At 39.5% G+C, this 20,601-nt stretch overlaps 1 long non-coding RNA gene across 1 annotated transcript in view; it reads left to right on the top strand.

Moving 5' to 3' along the window:
- Nucleotides 1–20,601, top strand: part of LOC105537088 — a 135,487-nt gene that overhangs the window by 25,859 nt on the left and 89,027 nt on the right. The window contains exon 2 of the long non-coding RNA XR_001005669.1: nt 2,854–2,952. This is a non-coding gene — a long non-coding RNA (uncharacterized LOC105537088). The remainder of the gene's footprint in view (nt 1–2,853; nt 2,953–20,601) is intronic.

Here is a 20,601-nt window from a genome sequence, read left to right as displayed (position 1 = left end):
AGGAAAGGAGAGAAAGGCAGCTTGGGTTTGTATGCCCAGGTTTGTATGAGCCCAGGCTCAGGCCTGTAATGTCAGCACTTTGGGAAGCCTAGAAGGGCGGCCTTCTGAACTTTCAGAAGTTCAGTTTCTCAGTCATGTAAGCCACATTTCAAGTGCTCAACAACTACACATGTCCAGTGGTTACCCTATTGGGCAGCGCAAATATGGAACACTTCTGACATCAGAGAAAGTTCTACTGGACAGTGTTGCTCTAGAGTCATTGTGCCCAGTGAGTGACCTTGGGCAAATTATTCCTCATCTGCAAATGGAGATAATAAAACAACTTATTTCACAGGATTCTATGAGGATTGAATGTGTTAGTATTTGTAAAGAGCTTAGAAACAGTGCAGCACACATGGTAAGCCCTATAAAGCATATGTTAAACAAATAAAAACACATTTTACGTATCTGAAATATGGCAGTCAAGTCCAAATAACATCCAACATGAATAAAAGGAGGTGGGGTGGGGAAGCAATTCCTATTGTTTCCCACCAGCTGAGGTTCTCTTCCCACCTCTTCCCTCGACCTCTCCTCATGTTTGTTTTGTTCAGCTGGAAAGACCACCAAGCAGGAGCTCTTCTCTATTGCACAGTGAGTGCTTGATAAATATTTATACTAGAAATAATAATGATGTATATGGAAAAGAATCATTCCATCATCTTGGAATTGTAGCCACTGCCAAGAAGTAGATGACTTCAAGCAACTCGGCTGTGCTCCATGGCAGATTAGGAGAGGAAGTGAAAAACTCAACTTGTTTGGGGATTTATGATGAGAAATAGTTCTAGTAACCAAAGTCTCTTGGATCCAACCCAGGCTGGTAATCCCACTTGGATACATATTTGGGTGTTTTATCATAAATACAAAAGAAAAAAGTCTCTTTGCCTGAGATACTCTAAGTGTGTGTTGTTGAATGGAATTCTTCCTCACCTCCCACCCATGGGAATGATGGACAGATTGTGAAGAGAGAAACTGATGTCATTAGGGTACATGTCCAAACTACAGACATAAACTTCTTCCTGCCTAGGCACTTTCTGTATCTGTGCAGACTATAAAATGCACCAATAACAGGCATAGCCCTCTTTATCAAACAACAACTTGCTTTCTTTCATGCCATTTCCTATGCCAAGTTTGGCTTCTTTTCCACCACTTCCTACTTTTCAAATTCTCTTCATCCTTCTAGGTCTTTGTAAAATATCCTTCCCTCTAGGAGGGTTTCTCTGCTCAATCCCAACTGGGCATACTCACATCCTCTTTTGAAATCCTTGTGTCATTAACAAATTGCCAGCATATATAATAGCCGCGTGCTTGCATGTTTATTTCTCCTATTGATCTAACGTCTTTTTGCATCCTCTGTCTCTAGCACTGTATTTTTAACATAGCAACAGTTGCTCAAAGTCCCAAATGGCTAGCTGCCTACTCCAACATCCCTTTCCTTCTATTTATTTAGAAATCGAGCCCTGATTTGTAGCTGGACCTCTCTGCAGATTTTTTAAATTTTGTGTAAATTCAATAGGTAAAAAATTGTTAGACTCCTTCACAGGTAGATGTGACAAGTTGTCTAAGTTCCAGACCAATAAGATAAAAGCAGAAATATAATATGAAACTTCCTGTAAGTCTGCATTTAAGGGAGGAGGCATGCCGGTATTTCCTCCTTCCTTGTTCTCTGCTGTTTAGAATGCAGATGTAATGGCTGGAGTTCTGGCAATTATACCAGACCAAGAGATGGGAGTCAGATGCTGAGATGGGAGTCTCAGCAAAGCCAGAAGCCTTAGTCCACAAAGTCTCTGTGGAGTCACTGTTCCAGCTCCAGACTGCCTACTTCTAGGCTTATTTTGCATACATGAGAAACATATTCTGCTTTCTTGTCTAAACAACATTTGTTGTTGTTTTTCATGTTGTGGACAACTGAATTTAATCCCAAAGCATGCATTCAACAATTATTTGTGTTGATTTACATAATTATATGATTATATTCACTTTCTGCTTCATAACTTTTATTTAGATTTTAAAATCTACGTTTAATTAATACATTTCATTTTCTACATGTTTTAGGCTCACAGTAAAATTGAGCAGAAAGTACAGTTTCCACATAACCCATCCCCCAACACACACCCAGCCCTTTCCACCACCAATATGTCACACTATGTTTTGTTACAACTGATGAAGTAATATTGATGCCTCATCTTCAACCAAAGTCCATAGTTTACATTACAGTTCGCTCTTTGTGACCAAAGCTCACAGTTTACATATGGTTCACTCTTTGTGTTGTATAGTCTGTGGGCTTTAACAGATCTATAATGACATGTAGCTACCCTTACAGTGTCATTCAGTATAGTTTCATTGGCTTAAAAATCCTGTGTTCCATCTATTAATCCCTCCTTCCATCTTCCCAAAACCCTGGCAAACACTGATCTTTTTACTGTCTGCATAATTTTACCTCTTCCAGAATGTCTTATAATTGGAATCACAGAGTCTGTAGCCTTTTCAAATTAGCTTCTTGCACTTAGTAATATGCCTTTATGCTTCCTCCATGTCTTTTTTGTGGCTTAATAGCTCTTTTTCTTTTTCAGGTGCTCAATACTATTTCACTGTATGAATATACTACAGTTTATTTATCCATTCACCTATTGAAGGACACCCTGGTGGCTTCTAAGTTTTGGCAATGATGAATAAAGCTGCTATAAACTTTTGTGCACAGGTTTTTGTGTGGACCTAAGTTTTCAACTCATTTGGGAAAATATCAAGAATGATTGCAGAACAATATGATAAAAGTGTGTTTAGTTTCGTAAGAAACTGCCAAACTGTTTTCCAAAGTGGCCGAACCATTTTACGTTTTCACCAGCAACGAAGGAGGGTTCCTGTTGCTCTACCATTTGGTACTGTCCGTGTTTTGGATATTAACCATCCTAATAGGTATGTAGCCATATCTCCTTGTTGTTTTAATTTGCAATTCCCTAATGATGAATACTGCAGAGCATCTTTTTACAATCAATTCAAATAATCATTCCTTCTTACAATGTTGTGAGGGAAGGTTGGCATTCTTACCACTTCTACTTGAAAGTAGAGGACTAAGAGACTCAGAAAGCTTCCTGATTTGTTTACAATCTTTATAGGTAGGGAATGATAAATCACAGTTAGACTTCTCAGCTAATGGAGGCTTCATTGTTGAACTACCAAGGGTTGCTCCCTCTGTTTGATGGGGACAAGAAACTTTCCCAACATTCTGAGTGGTGACTATGTTTGGCTATGCCTGTGTCATACAGAAAAAAAGTGGCATTTGGTAAATTACCACCTGAACCGAAAGTCACCAAGCAGTACACACCGGTTGCCAGAAGCACATCAGTCTAGGCAGAACCACTCTGGCTCATTTTCAGGCAAATCTCGTTTCCCTGATCTGAGAAACGAAAGCAAAAAAGCCTCCAGACGAAAACCAAAAACCAAAACACACAACACACATCAGACCAAGTCCCTCCCACAAGAAACACCATTTAGAGCAGACCCTCACAGCACTGCAAACAGCATTTTTCTGGCAGACTTGTTTTCCTCTTATGCATTTCAGCTATGAATGCTAAATTCTTGTCCTCCAGAACAACAGAATTTCCTAAACATTATTTTCAGTACTAAACTCTGAATTCCTTGGTTGCTCATCAGCTCTGATCCTGGGCTTTGAGCTCAGGATGGTCAGGTTGAAGGGCACAGCAAACCACCATGGCACACGCGTAGCTGTGTAACAAACTTGCACATTCCGCACATGTATTCCAGAGCTTAAAGTATAATAATTTTTTAAAAAAATCCAACAGATGTAAAAGAAAAAAGTATCCTCAAATTAACTAAGTTATAAAATATGACACACATTGTAATTCCCTGCTCATGTATAATGAAAACTCTTCAAGAAGGAAAATTAGGATGGAAACTTTTGAAATAAAGAAATTTTAAAAATGAACGTGTTTCCATAGAGCAGAATTTTTCCTAGACTTTTGAGTTGTACCATTTCCAGTCACTCGATAGGACTGAATTTGCAGTTTAGGATATACAGACTAGAAGATATGCCAGTCTGGGAAGGTACTTAGTTATCAGAGGATATGAAATTTAGGCAGTGGTGGTGGGGGAGGGGAGATAGTTAGATTCCTTTGGAGCTTAACAAAATTTCTGCTTATTCAATAAAGCATTTTTCAATAAAGTCCTAACATTCCAAACATACATTTTTGGCACTGCTCTAAGATGATCAGCCAGCTTTCTTTTTATTGCTTTACCATATTGAAGAATTAAGTAACATCAGAATTGGCAAAATGAAAATGTTAAGGAGGTTTTCCAAAGCCAAAGTAAGACACAAAGAAAAGGGTAAGATTGTGGGAAATGAGAACAAGAGGGAAAGAAACCTTGTGTGGAATTTGGAGCAAAATCCTCCTTTTCTTTCTCATGTTGAATTGCAACCTTTAGGATTGCCGCCTCCTTAGTAATGATGAGCATGTTCATGGCCTTAGGCTCTGCCAACATTAGCCAATGAATTCTCTGACAACCATCAAGGAAGTCCTGGTTCGCTATTTTTTCCAAGAGAAATATGTCAGTCTACATCAGGGAATATCAGTGATTCTATATGACCAGAAGTCACAGGCTGTGTGTTTCTTTGGGGTTCTGTGCTCTATTGGAACACATAAGTCACATTTTCACTGGGTGTATTTAACAGTTAGAAGGCTTTGGGTTGTAACAGAATATCCATCTAAAGGTGACTTCAACAAATCAACAGGCTCATGGTCCCAGGGTTGTTGTAGTGGCTCAGTGATGTCATTACAAACTCAAGATTTTTGTCCCCTTCCATCTTGTCAATGCTGCCATGGTGCCTTTGATTCTCAAGTTTGTCATCTCATGATCACAAAATAATTGCCACAGTATGAAATATCACACTTTCCCCAGTGTGTCAAAGAGAGAGAAGGGATAGCCAGAAAAACAAACAAGCAAGCAAGGAAACAAACAAACAAACAAACAGAAAACACAACTCTCCTCCCACATTTCTCTCCTTTTATCCTAAAAGGAAAATATTTCCTAGCATCCTCCAAGCCAGAAATGGCCAGAACTGAGTCACGTAACCAATTCTAGGTGCAAGATAAGGCTGGAAAACTAGATGCCTATTTGGAATTTTAAGTTTTATAGGCCCGGTGCAGTGGTTCATGCCTGTAATTCCAGCACTTTGGGAGGCTGAGGCGGGAGAATGATTTGAGGTCAGGAGTTCAAGGCCAGCCTGGCCAACATGGTGAAACCCGTGTCTACTAAAAATACAAAAATTATCTGGGCATGGGGGGCACACACCTGTAATCACAGTTACTTGGGAGGCTGAGGTGGGAGAATCACTTGAAGCTGGGAGGCAGAGGTTGCAGTGAGCCGAGATTGTGCTACTGCACTCCAGCCTGGGCAACAGATCAAGAGCTCATCTCAAAAGTTTTATCATGAGAAGTGGGCTATGCTAGGGCGGAAGGGATAAGAGAATGGAGTAGTCAATGTTGTATAGACAACCACTGCCACAAGCTCAGAAAGACTGCTGAGTACCAACAGGAAAAATCCTTCCTGAAGCAAATGATATTTAGTGTTCATATTGGAATTTAGGACTGTCCCCCAACCGAAGCATTCATAGTTGAAGAAAGGGTCAGCTAAAATCCTATAATGAAAAAAGTCCACAGTCTCTGATCTGATTGCTTTTGTAATCTTAATGCAGGAAATCATAGCACTGGTTATACAATGAAAGATTAACTTTTTGTACCATGGGGCTGGTATTGCTATTCCTCTTGTTGCCTGTCTCCCATAGTTCTGTTTCTTAATTCTTCTAGTCCCAGATGGGATTCACTCTATAAAACTTAGCTCCCGTTGATTCCCTGGGGCCCGAATGCTTTTCACTGAACCATTAGAGATGAATATTTTTATGAAATTTCCCATGGAGAGATGGCGGTTGAGAACCCACCCAGCCCAATAAAATCTGCCATCCCCTCTTCCAGGGCCTTCAATCATCACCAAGCTCAGAATACTGCAACTCAGGAACACATTTTATTTGTATGTTTAAGGTAAAAAGAGTATTTTGAAATAGCCAGGACTTCAAGACTGGATTCATCCTTGTTCAAGAGTCTCAACTAATTAAGATGATCTTACTTTACTTGTTCTATTCTTTTTATTTGCTTGAACAATGTGTGTGTTGAGAATTTTAAATGCTAGGAATGCAAATATTCTTAGCTCTCATAAAATGATCTTCTCTTAATAAAAGAACAGAGGGATCACCCACAAAACAAAATACTTAGTCTAGGTTCAACTTGAAGAATTGAAAATATTTGTGTTATCTTGGTTTTCAATAGGAGTTGCCCTGTGGAATCAAATCGCTATTCGTCAGGGCTAATATCCCCACCTCCTGTTTAGCCAGAATCAGATGTACCAGAGAAAAGGAAAAGGAAAATAAAGAGGGAAAGTCAAGCCTATTGCACCTGGCCCATTGTGTAATATCCCACGCTGGATTGCGAGGTGGGAATTCCTTTTTGCCCCTCCTTCCACATGTGATCAATTTACATCCTGGAACATGAGACTTCATTTCCTTGTATCTTTTTTGTTCTAGCTCACATAGCTTTAAATTTTAGTCACGCTCATAAAATTATCTAATCTTTCCTCAAATCCAACTCTACCCTGCCTCAGCAGCTCCCTGTGGTAGTAAATGTCACAGGTTGACATTGCCGGTGGGTTGAATAGAAGTGGGTTGTTTTGCACCTCTCTTTCTTCTATTTATGTTTTCTACCTTCCAGGTGCAATGAATGTGTCCTGTTCTTATTTAGGATAAGTTCAAAAATAAATGCAACTAAAAAAAAAGCTCCTGGGGCCGGGCACGGTGGCTAACACGTGCCTGTAATCCTAGCACTTTGGGAGGCTGAGGTGGGCAGATCATGAGGTCAAGAGATCGAGACCATCATGGCCAACATGGTGAAACCCTGTCTCTACTAAAAATACAAAAAATTAGCTGACTATGGTGGCATGTGCTTGTAATCCCAGCTACTCGGGAGGCTGAGGTGGGAGAATGGTGTGAACTCGGGAGGCAGAGGTTGCAGTGAACCAAGATCATGCCACTGCACTGCAGCCTGGGTGACAGGGCAGAGACTCTGTCTTAAAAAAAAAAAAAAAAAAAAATCTCCTGGAAGTCTCATTTGATCTTGGTTACATGAGCTTATTAGAGAATTTTGTTGTTCCCAACATTAGCTGAGAAATGGACTCTAAGAAGTGAATAAACTAAAGTGGAACCAGGGTGCAATGGAGAACGAGAGCTGTTATCTAGAAAACCTTTCTCTGGCATGTTTCAGCATACTCTGCTCCTGACAATGGCTCCATCATCAAAGCATTCTGTGGTCAGATGTATGGGATATGCTGCGTAGGTTCCCTACGAGCCTCCAAATTTTAAGTTAAAGGCTCTGAGAACTTGGCAGTGAGTAGAAAACTCCTGGTCACATTTGTTTAACCCAGTGTTTCCCAAAGTCATTTGGCCTTGGAACTCTATTTCTTGGGACATTTATTAGCTGCTGGTGAAACCAATGTTCAAAAAAATACTCCCTGGACAATTTAGGCAAAACATCTTTTCTATAAATAATTTAGTCATTAGTCACTCTTATAATATTTATGCCTAGGGCAAAGAGTATAGTATTTGGAGTCAGAAAATCTTGGTTCTAGCTTAGGTCAAACAATGTGACAACTCTAAGGCCAGTTTCTTAAATTGTGACACAAAGATAGACTCATCAAGGTTTCTTAGAGAACTGAATAAGGTAGGGAAGCAAATGGTTTGGGAGAACAGTAAAATATTAGGCAAATTAAAAAAATTATATTCTATTTGTTTGACACTTAAAATATGTTATTTTGAATTCTTTTACCATTTGTATAATTTTCTGTTGTTAGTTGGGATAGGGTTACTGTAAGAATAAATAGATCTTAAATCTCAATGCCTTTATGTAATAAGAGTCTTATCTTTCTCACTGACCCTGTTCATTTCAGATGTTTCTCTTCAGCTAATTCTCTTGAGTGGTTCCTCTCTAAACAGAAACTCAGGGACCCAGGTTCTTTCCATCTTGTGGCTCTACCATATTGTGGCTTCAAGTTCAACCTGGCACTATCCAGCCAGCAGACGGCAGGGGAAGCAAGAATTGATAGAGGAATATGTAAAACGATTTGGGGCCTGGAAGTGGTGCACACATCTGCTTCCATTTTGCTTGTCAGAACCAGTCATGTAACCCTTCCTCAGGGCAAGAGGCCTTGGTATTCCTATGTTCCAGGAGGAAATGAAATAGCTGCGTAAACACAAAGCATCGCCTCAGGCACAGGGCCTAATTCCCAACCAGTCTATAAGCCCCTCCATTCCTAACATGAGAACCTTAGCTCCCAATTAATGTTAATAATGAAACAAGTTAAGCAAGTTTTTCTTTTTGCATTGTTTACAATGACCTCAATCAGTTAACTTTTGGGAGGAAGAGCTTCCAAGCCACTATGCACAATTACAGAGAAAATATAGGGAAGATACTCTCGTGGAAATGCAGTCTGATGAGGGAGAGAGAACCCACATAAATATATCTAAACACCAACTACAGTCTCTGCCAAATATTTGAAACCAACTGCAGCTGTGCAGAGGAAACATAAATCTGTAGAGAGTGAAAAAGGAAATAAAGGAAGTGGACAAGCTGGAGGTCTGAATTAATTGGAGCCAGAAGGAGATCATCTGAGAAGGCTAAACTTTATCCAGTATTTTTCAACAGCATGTAATTTTCCTAATTATAAAAGGTACAAAATTTAGGATGCACAGAAAAATACAAAACATTTTTAAAATCTTCATAATCCCAGTACCCATCTATACTCCATATACCTTTCTTCTGTTGAGATAATTATAATCTACTTTTTGATATAGGTTCTTCAAATCCCTTTTCTATGCATATACATTCCCTCCCAAATATGCTGCTCTGCAGGATTTATTTTTTTTTAATACTCACTAATACAATCTTGATATTTCCCAACATTCAGAACATGACTTTTAATTGGTGGCATAGTCAACCATGGCTGGGCATAAATTGTTTCTTTTTACTTTAATGAAAATGGTATATAAACATCTCTTCACAACCATCTTTGTACGTATCTCTGATTATTCTGTGCTCCAAAAGTATTGTAATCATGGGGACTAACATTAGTTGAATTTTATAAAGTGTTTACTCTGAACTAAGTTCTTCATATGCAATATCTTATTTAGTTCTCAGAGCAACTGTTATACCAGTACTATTAATATTGTATTCACATTCTAGGTGAGGAAACAGTGATTTAGGGAGGTTACATAGCTTGCCCAACATGATACAGCTAGTAAATGGAATAACTGGGATTTGAACCAGAACTGACTGACTTCAGAATCCAAGTTCCATCCACTGTAGAATACTCCACCGCAGGAGCCCACTTAAATTCTCACTAGCAGATTAACCTCCAGGGAAAGTTGACAGAGTAATGGATATGGCTCAAGATGGGGCATGTATAATCAGGAAGAATGGTTTATGTGATACTTAGAGAAGAGAGTGGGTAGAGTTTTATGAGGGATATTAACTTTTGCCAGGTTGAAGTTAAAAAATATGAGCTAGTATGTCTAGAGTGGTAAAATCATTTCAAATGAGGGTCTCCAAGCCAAAGTTCAGGAGTGTTTAAAAATTATTTAAAGAGACAATGGGAGTGTCTGTCCAGTTGTATAAAAGGGAGTGATGTCAAAACAACGCTTGAAAAAGATGTACTTTGTTTCATTCTTTGATTTAGGAAACTGGCCTTTACCTTGTGGAACGAGATAAGATCCAAGTTTCAGAGGCCTTTGGGGAGACCTTTTGTCATAATTTTCCTCCAGCCTGACATGTTCTCTGTGGGAATGCAACTCTCTTTACAGTAGCTGTAGAATTTGAAGAGAGCCTGAAGGGCATGACCTTGGATGCCTCTTCCATTTCTAGTCTCCATGCGCAGCCACTTCCCCAAGTGCATTCCAAATCCCAGATGGAGTCAGGGTATGAGTGATTGCTGACAAGAGATAAGAATGTTGACCAGAGAATGTTAGGGCAGAGTATAGCATGGCTGTTATGAGCCCAAGTTCTATCCCCACACTACCTGGGTTCACATGGTGGCGCCAACACTTAGTAGCCATGTGACTTCGGACAAATTACATATCCTTTCTGTGTCTTAGTTTCCTCATCTACACAATGGGATAATAATAATAATACTAATGCCTAATTTATAGAGTCATTGTGAAGATTAAATGAGTTACAATGAGTCATAAATGCTAGCTATTATTATCTCTGCACGGTAAAGGGTAATTGCCAGATAATTTTTGCAGTTAGTCCTATATCCCAGCTCTCGAAACACTAGGTCTTCCATAGATGTGTATGGATTCAAACTGAGAGTCTAATTCTTAAATCAGGTAACTCATGTCCCTAAGTAACAACCTATGTTTATTACATATCCTAAACATAAGTTCACAGAGTACCTGCTAAAACTTTCCTTTTCTCTTCTGAACTTTCTAGAGGTCATCACTACCACTTTGTGAACAACACAAATAAGTCTCAGAGCAATATCTCTTCCTATCTCCTTTCTTGTGTGTGCCTCAGTTTCCTCATTTCCTCATTGTTCACTGCTAAGTTAATTTCTGCATGCACATACATGCACACAATTTTAACTTCTTTTCTCTTTTCCTTTTTTCCCATTTCTTGCCTTATTTTCCTCATAGTGGTGGAAGTTGAACATGGGCCAAGGCTTTTCTCTCTGTTTCCCCCTTTAGTCATAAGTAAGCAGATGAAATTAAGTATCTATTTTTAGAGTTTCCAAAGTACCTCAAAACCTTCTACAGAAATGACATAAAAGTCTCCAACTGCTATCTCAAGTATCTATAATTGAAACGGGTTTTCCTGATGTCAGCATCTAAAACAGTCTCTAAATCAATCAGTTACTTTTGAGCCAGGTAACTAATAATAACAAAATTAAAATAATAATTTTGAAGTCCACAATAGGCTGCTACACTATGGGTTAAATAGCACTTAAATGAAGGCCTGGGAACTAACTCCTATGCGTAGCATTGTTTTTATGGGAAAATACACTCCAAATTCCAGACAACTCATTTATCCACTAACTTTTGGAATATGACCCTTTAGTAAGTTGGAGACTGACTAAAACTACCAAATATTTTGGTGAATTTTTTATCAATGCATCAAAAATACATTCTTATGTTTTATCTTAATAGATTGAAGCAAATTCTAGACTACTTTTCCATAAGAATTGCTTTCCTGACCTCAGAAGCATAATTGAAAGAGGGCTTGTGGATTTTCTGCAAAGAAAGGACCTGGCTATTTTAATTAGCTTAATGTATGTAAGATCAATTATTTTGAGACAGTAGACAAACAAAATCATTCATAAGGTTGGCAGGTTTACGCAAATGATTTCACAAGGGTAAATCATTTTCAGGTTACATAGGACAGATGTGTTCAGTGTATGTGAGAATGTTTGAAAAATATTTTGGACTCTTTTCAAAGGCCTACACTACATGTGGAATTAACTGGAATTGGTTTCTTTAATTATTTCCTTCTTACCCACACAATAATGATGGGTTCCTACTTACAGGGTGATGTGACATTTACATGCCTACAAGTTTCCTTTCCTTTTGACCATTTTTAAAAAGATGCAGTATTTTTCCTTCAACATTAGAAGCTGGGTCCCCTGTAACGCCTTACACAAGAGACTGAAAGTTGAGGAAATACGTTTATGGTGGATGGGCTGTTTGAAACTCATTTTAGCTAAAACAGAAAAACTGCAGCTTGTGGAGTGGCAAGGGCCCAGAATTGGCCAGAAGTCATGAGTTTTGGCTCTAACTCCTCAATTGAGTGGCTTTGAGCAAGTCACTCACCTCAGAGCCTCATTATTTTTATCTACACAATCAGGGGTTTGGCATCTATGACTTGAAATTCCTTTCCAGCACTATGTTTTGTTTCTGTGGTTGGTAACAATGTAAGAATTTTGGGGGACGCATTCTTCCAAACTCTTGTCTTTCCACTCACATCATTTCGGTAGAGAGCTGACTGCCAATATCACAATAACTTTTTTTTTTCGATTCACAGCAACTTGAAAATGTGTTTTTAAAAATGGCAAGTTTGGTGTCTGTGAATAACAACTGATATTTTCCAAAGTTTTTCCTTTCTTCCTTCCCACCTTCTTTCCTTCCTCCCTCCCTCCCTTCCCTTCCCTCCCTCCTTCCCTTCTTTGAAAGCCTTTTAAGAGATGAACACAACAGTTTTGGCCTGGGACACAGCTCTGTGGGTCAGGATCTAACGAAGGGAAATCCCCGATGTGCTGGAACCTTACAGCTCCAGGAACCGGCCATTTATGAAAACTGAAGTACCGCTGGAGTGAGCAAAGAAGCCACTTGTGATTCCAGCCAATTGTCCCCAGTCCAGACCATTCAGAGGAAAGAGTCCTGCCGGTCTTCCGCATCCAGTTGCCAAAACCCAGGAGGTGCAACACCTGCTTAGGAAACCCATAGTGCATGGGGAAATGACCACTGAGGGGGCCACGCTTTCCCTTTTGCATTGGCAAAACTGTTGTTTTCTTACCTTTTAATACCCTTTCTCTGGATTCTGAGAAACTGACTATTTAAAGATTGCTTTCATACATTTAGTTTCTGCCCCACCCCACCACGGCCACTTTAGGTTTCTTAACTTTTAAAACTTATGATAAATGAGGGTGGGACTAGGTGGGGAATGGGGTAGATAGGAGGGCTGGGAGGATTGGGAGAGATGGAGTAGGGGGTGGAAGATAAGGGTAGGGTGGAGCAGGAAGGGAAGGGTGGAGAGGAAGGAATGAAAAAATGAATAACCCAGTGAAGCAAATGAATGGAGCAGCAGCCAAATAAGCAAACAAAACAAGTATTTATTGACCGTCTATCACTTGCTAGGTGTTGTGATAGGCAGCAGGCAAATAGCTATGAGCCACGCAGCCAGGAGGGCGGATATTAAACAAATAATTAAACGAATACTTTAACAGTTACAACTGTGACACAATTGCCATGAAGAAATATAAGGGGCCCTCGACCTAGTCCAGGAGGTGAGGAGGACGATGTTCAAGCTGGATTATTTCCATGCCATTTTCCAAATTGAAATCTCAAAGTAAATTATATTGCAATATGATGTATGTTTTTTCCAAGTGAAACCCAAGCACACATCCTGCTCTGCCCCACCCTCCACCCCCACACGGGAAGCTCCCTCCCTCGTCTCGGGATCAGCCTGGGTGTTCTGTGGTTCTGACGCCATCCTGAGAGCTCCACTGCCACGCTTCTTCCCCTGCCTCCCAAGTTCGATGTGGAGCGCCACCTAGAGTTTGGCTGACACATTCCCTTAACAGTAGGGTACAAGGATACTTTGAAATCTAGGCTATTTGCTAAGTTTTGAAAATTGAATAAATAAATAATCCATTGGAAAAAAATGAATAACGAGTGAATGAGCAAAGCAGCAGGCAAATATACAAACAGGACAAACACTTTCATTCACTGTCATTGGCATCCAGAGCGCATTCAAAAGACTCCAAGTTTTCTAAAAAGAATGGCTTTCTCTAGGCGCTTTCCAAGATTTGTTTTGCAAAGCTGCCAAGGAGAATACTAGACAATGAATCGGAAGTAGCAAGTCTCACGGTGATATCCAAAGTGTTTTTCATCCAAACCTCAGAGCAGGAAGGTTCCAGGAAGATGCCTAAGTCAAATTAAGATGTTAAGTCAAATTTACCTCGTTCTAATAACTACCCAATAATTTATTGAACAGTCTATATTACTGAAATACCTATGGCATTAAGATAGAGCAAACTGTTGTGATTTATAGAGTAGGCTAACATTGCAGCTGTTAAGGAAATGAAAAAATGTATGGGATCCGTCATTTTTAAATCACCTTAAAATAAGATATCCAGCTCTGTTACCACATTCCAATTAGTCTTACAAGAAAAGCCAAGCACAGTTACATTTCAAAAATGTTACCGCATATATAAAGATACAGAAGGAACTTATCTTTCTCTCTTACATTAGACTTGTCTTTCTCTACCAAAAACTTGCCCCAGAGAAAAACATATTCAGGTAAAGAAAAGTCATATCCATCCACTCCATTCATTAATTTCATTTAACCGACATTTATCGATCATCTTCACTGGTACTATAGAGATATTAGGACATCCTGCTTCATGATCTAGTTGGAGTAGATAGCAGATGCCAAAAAAGTGGACATGACAAGACTATGCTATTTCTAAATGCTGTCTAGAAATAAGGAGAAGCACAAGGTGTCAAGAGCACTGCAGAGAGGCTCCTGACCAATTTAGAGCAGTCGGAGAAGGCTTCTCCTGGATTACAGTGCTGTGTCTTCAGGTATCAACTTCCCAGAAGGCTAAGTTAAACAAAAGAAACTTACAAACCCCAAAGGGTGAAGACATCACTTCTACTGAAAACTTTTCCATCTGAGATATAGTTATCTGGGCCAAAAGGCAGGAACATAATGAAAATGAATACTTCTGGAATATAAGATCCAGGAGTATTGAAACCATTTTGATCTTGCCTGCTCTGTAGAGCTATCACTTTCCATATTGTCCAGCATAAAATAGGTATTCAATAAAGATTTGTTGAAAGCTGGACAAATGCTGAACAGAAACTCCAATATGCATAGTAAAAAAACAAATCAGTAGATGTATATTTCAGTCATCTGTAGTTTAGTGACAGATGGTTTATCCACATGTTTTCTGAAAAGTCTTCAATGGTTATTTTATACTCCACCAAATTTCAGTGCGTCTGCCTGTTTTTAAGTTGCTTACCTCAATTCAATTCCTTTCTGTGCCTCCAAATGTGTTTCCTCCTGATCTTCAACATGACCTGCCTTTGCCATTCATGTTGGTTTGTTTATGGTCCCACCAACACTATGTGCATTCCTATTTGCAACAATTCACTGTTTTGATTTCCCTCACCTAGCTGCTTCCTTCTCTCCTCTTCTCCTCCTTTCTTCCCCCAGATATACGGAAATTCTCCCCATTCTTCAAGAACCATCTTGAGCTCAAAATGCTTTCTCTGACTAATCCATTCTCTCTCTCAAATTTGTATAAACTCTACAGTCTATGCCACATTAATGAACCTTCATTACATAACCCCCTTACATCATTCATTTTTAAGGATGTTAGTCTTATTTTCTTAACTAAACCCTAAACTCCTAAAGGTTATGGTTCTTGCCTTATTCTTCATCTATTTCAAATACACACTTGGCTGGCAAAGAGATTCTGAATGAGGCAGTGGTGGAAGATAAGAGTGGAAGAAAAACTGGGAATCATGAAAAACCATCTAAATCATGGAAAACCTTGAATGCTGGATCAAAAGATTGTCATTAGCCTTAAGGCAGAAATAAGATTGTGTTCCTCCACCCATGTCAGTCGAAGAAAGGCAAGCCTTTCCAAAAAACATCCTTCTCCATAGTTACTTCACCATTATGTTCAAGTACCAGTCACCAGTTATAAAGACAAAATATGGAGAAGGAAAAATTTAGTAAATACCTTCTCTGAGTTTTCAGCATCTTGATTTCCATGTTTCATAGAGTTTTCTGAAAGGGACTGTGTGTGTTCGGTAAGTAGTTAACCAAATATTCTGCACTTAATTTCTCTGGTCTCCATTATTTCAAAAGATTGGGTCTGCTGGTCTCCATGAGATTTCAGAGATCTGTGTTCCACCCAAGGTGCGGAGAGAGTTGACAGGGCTGGTGATTCTGCTCTTGACAGAAATGGGCAGAGCAAGTGTCTAGGTCATTTGGGAGAAGTGATAAAATAATTAAAAATAAAATTAAATAATGGGCTAATAGAATTGTTTGTTTAATGAACTGTTCTCAAGGGAGGTGAAAATTTTAGTAAGAACTTAATTAAAAAGGAAATTTTAAAACTTCAAAGGTAAATGCTTTTGGTAAAAACCCTCTTCTGTGTGGAACAATGCCATAAACCAAAACTGCATCTTTGAATCCAGATAATTTAAATGAGCAAAACCTAAAAAAACATGTATTTACCAATTATCTGGTTTTTGCATTCAATCATTCAGGCTGAAAGAGCAATGTTTCCTTTTTCCTCTAAAATGTGGGACTTTTTTTTCCTAGACTAGCTTAATAACTATGTCAGTAAGCCACCAAACCTCATTATTTATATTATAGATTCTGTAATTACAAATTTACCTACTCACAAAAATGTATTTGTAATTCTAAAATTTTTGCATTTTTGTGTTTTTTATTGATGATTTTACTGTTCTAAATGGCCCCCAAATGTCTGGTATTCCTAAGTGCAAGAAGGCTGTGATGCACTTTATGAAGAAAATATGTGCATTAGATAAGCTATGTTCAGGCATGAGTTATAGTGGTGTGTTGGCCATGAGTTCAATGTTAATGAATCAACAGTATGTATTAAATAAGGTGTCTTTAAACAGAAACACACACAAAGCAAAGTTATGCACTGATTGGCAGAAAAAAATGTGATCAGCATCTTGCAGGAACTTAACCCTGTCTTTTCTGTAGGAGCAGTGGTTCAGTATTCACTAATTCAGCGTTCATGATAACTTTATAGAACATAGCTTCTGTGAATAGCAAAAAGTTGCCTGCATATGAATTTAAAAGTTCCATAATTCATTTCCCATGATCAGGACTAAGCATTCAGCAAACATTCCACACTAATGTAATGTAGTGCCAGTGCCTTCAGTTTTGATGTCAAACAGATTTGGAGTTCAATCTCAGATCATCTAGTCACTAACTGAGAGACTTTATACAAATTTCTTTACCTTTCTAAGGCTACATTTCAAGGTTATTAAGATAATTAAATAGAACGATGCGTATAATGCCTAGCATGTAGTAAGTCCTTGCTAGTGTTGCCACTGATTCTTCTACTTTATCTTTCAAGTAGTACAATCTCCACCTCAATGGCTCATGACATTATAAGGATGAGAATGACTTTCGGTTGACAGTATTCTTCCCTTGCAGTAGGCTCACAGAGTCGTTCTTACATAGAATTGTATGTTGAGAGCCAGACAGGAAGCTGGAAAACCAATTTTCAAGTTTCCTGCTTATGGTTTCAAGCTACTCCCAGGCAATTTTGGCCTCAAAGGGAAATCTCTAAAATTTAATCATGCTTTTATCACTGGGAAAATTCACCTCCAGTTAGCATTTGTCCTTTACCTCGTTATTCTAAAAGAATGATGACTCCTCCCCAGCCTTGAGTTCTATTTGCAAAGTACCTCTTATCTCGTCTTACCTCCATCATGAGTAGTCGCCAGGAAAGGAAAGGAAAACCCATCCCACCTCACTTGCTTTTCAGAAAGTTACCATTCTATCATTTTTTAAAACCTTGCATTCTCCTCTCTTACCTGGTACAATGAACTACCATTTCTTGTTGGAGGTGGGGAGAGGAGAGATTAAGTAGACCCTCAGAACAAGGAGAAATATCACATATAGTCCCAGAATCTTTACTGATTGAACATTGCTGGGGATATTAATCATGAGGGCTTATTTTCCAAAGAACATCAGAGCACATCTGGAAATTAAATAAAAATAATAGGAGGGTTCAAATCAACAGACATTTTCCAGAGAACTCCTCAGGACAATTAATAAGATGCTGCCCACAGAGGCACAGAGAAATGTTGATTCTGTTGTGCCTAAGCAAGCCCTAAAAAATAAATATCAAAATCCACCTCAAGTAGTTTGATTTTTATGAACTGTCCTCTCTTGAGGAGCTCCACATACAGAACTGGAATCTGCCTTCTTTGTGTTTGTTTCATTTGATTTGTTTTTGCCCACATTGAATGGATAGGTGGCTATTTCTAAGGGATCTTTTTGACAGTACAAACTTATGACAGCCTAAGTTAGGCTGAGCCCCAAGGAAGGAGACTATTTGTTCGGGGAGGCAAGGAAGTAAAGACCACATCCCTTGTGAGAAATACTCTAATTAGGTGAATCTCGTCAAAGATCCAAAGTCAAAATTGAGTCTGGACTAGGCTTTCCCATGACAAGAGGGAGGAATTTATTTGGAGATCTGCTTTGTTAGCAAGATGGTTGTTAGACGGCGCAAAGGCAGAGAAAGGAAGTGACTTCAACCTCTTCCTTATCTGTAAAAAGCAATGATTACTCCCTGTGGTTGGGTACAGCCTGCCTTTCAAGGACCGTGGAGTTGGGCCAAATCAAAGCAAGAGTAGGAAAAGAGCCAAGTCTGGACTCTGTAGCCCCTTTGCTCCTCTCCTCCTCCTTTGCTGTGTGTCCTCATCCTGCTGCCCTCCAGGTACCCAAGAACCTCTGATAGCTTACCAAATGCTCTGGGTCCCCCAGCCCTCTTTGAGCAACTTAACCTGGGTCTTACGAGTTGAATTGATTCTCGCAAAATTCCCATGTTGAAGTCTTAACCCCCAGTACCTCAGCATATCACCTTATTTTGGATATAGGGTTTTTGTAGAGGTCATCAAGTTAAAATGAAATCATTAAGATTGGCCCTAATCCAATATGACTTGTGTCCTTATAAAAATTAGAAGCAGAAACATATACAGAGTTCAGAACACCAATGTAAACATGAAGACAACTATCAACAAGTCAAGAAGAGAACCTTGGAACAGATATTTCCTTCACTACACTCAGAAGGAGCCAACTCTGCTAATACCTTGACTCAGACTTCTAACCTCTAGAACCGTGAAACACTAAATTTCTATTGTGTAAGCCACTCAGTTGGTGGTCCTTTGTTATGGCAACCCTGACCAACTATTATAGTACTGAGCTACATGGCTCTTTTTGCTGTGCATTTTGCTTCCAAAGTGTGAAGTTCCAACCTAAGGGAGCCTTGGAATTCTTGCCAGCTCGCTAAGATTTATATAGTCATGTAATCCTTAATTTAGAGCTATGTAAATATGCCATGAGAATAACACATATAGATTGCTCAATGATTGTCCTTTGCATTGCTTTCTAGATTTAACTCTCTCTCTCCTCCTCTCTCTCTCTCTTTCTCTCTCTCTCTCTTTCTCCTCACTCTATTCTAGCTGTACTGAGTACAGATCTGCTCATTTTCTGGAAGGAAACCTGTCGTCTCACCACAGAACCTTTGCATATGCTGTTCTCTCTTCCTTAAAATACCCCCACATATGCCAAGTTCTGGCCAAATGCCACTTATACCTTAGTCACAAAGATGTGCTAAGTTGCCACATCTTTGGAGAAGTTGTTGCTGAACTCTGCCAAGATTTAGCTAGACGCCCTTCCTATGTGACCACACAGCACCATGTCTCACTTTTTTTATATCAACCAAGAATCTTTGTTGATCACCTCTTTGCTTGGTTACTTCACCTGTTAGACCAGGGGAGGGGATATTCTATCTTTAATCTCATGTTTGCAGCACCTGGCTCAGTGGGTATCATGAAATTCATTTTCACACATTACAATAATGCATCGAAACTTTTTGTTCTTACGAATTTTCTTTTCTTTTTTTTTGTTTTTTTTTATGGAGTCTCGCTCTGTTGCCCAGGCTGGAGTACAGTGGCACAATCTCGGTTCACTGCAACCTCCACTTCCCAGGTTCAAGTGATTCTCATGCCTCAGCCTCAAGAGTAACTGGGATTACAGACACCACCACGTCTGTCTAATTTTTGTTTATTTAGTGGAGACGAGGTTTCACCATGTTGACCTGGCTGGTCTTGAACTCCTGGTGTCAAGTGATCCACCCACCTTGGCCTTCCAAAGTGCTGGGATTACAGCTGTAAGCCACCATGCCCAGTAAATTTTCTTAATCAATGGATATGAAATGACTATATTGGGAAATCTCAGATTTTTTACTTTGAAAAGTGGTCCCCATCCTCAAAGGTTTGGAAACTATTGCTGTAACACAGAGGTCCCATAGATACAGTCTAAGGGCCTAATCCAGCCTGCAGAAGGGTTGGTTTAGCCAGCCCAAGACTGCAGGTGTCTCTGGAGATGATCGCCTTTCCCTGGGTGGTGTGGGCTCTGCAGGCACCGCAGGCATCCCATCCCCCCTTTCTTGCACTCACCCCTTTGCTCATCAGTGCTACCTGTCTGGACCCTGAGCACTGGTTCTTTAAAAACCTTTCCCTCTTTGCCCCCGATTTTTCATCAGAATTTACTTTCCTGATGGTCTCCTTCCCCAAATGTGTTAATCTGATTCTAAACAAAGGTTAAATTGGCTTTCTTTTTTAGAGAAAACTCATATTTTATCCAGATCTGTGAGGGGGATTATTAGAGGTACATGTGGGCATGTACCACTAATAATTTTTTTTTTCTATAACCCTACAAAACAAAACTCTCAAAGGAAGGTTAACTGGTTACTCTTAGAGTTTCACCTTGTCTTGTAGAAAGTATACAAGGCCTGAAAACAAATACCTAACTTTGATCAATCTTTGCTTTCCTTCCCTGGGACCTGCTGGAGACGCTAACAAGCAGAGGAACACTCAAATCCTGGGGAAGCCGAAGGGAGGGAAGTGCGGGGGATGGGGGAGAAGTAGGGAGTGGGGGGAAAGGGGGGAAG

Source organism: Mandrillus leucophaeus, unplaced genomic scaffold, assembly GCF_000951045.1.
Source record: "Mandrillus leucophaeus isolate KB7577 unplaced genomic scaffold, Mleu.le_1.0 Scaffold169, whole genome shotgun sequence".
In the NCBI taxonomy this organism is placed as follows: domain Eukaryota; kingdom Metazoa; phylum Chordata; class Mammalia; order Primates; family Cercopithecidae; genus Mandrillus; species Mandrillus leucophaeus.
Note: the sequence above shows the minus strand (reverse complement) of the source record. Positions and strands in the feature narration are given on the sequence as shown.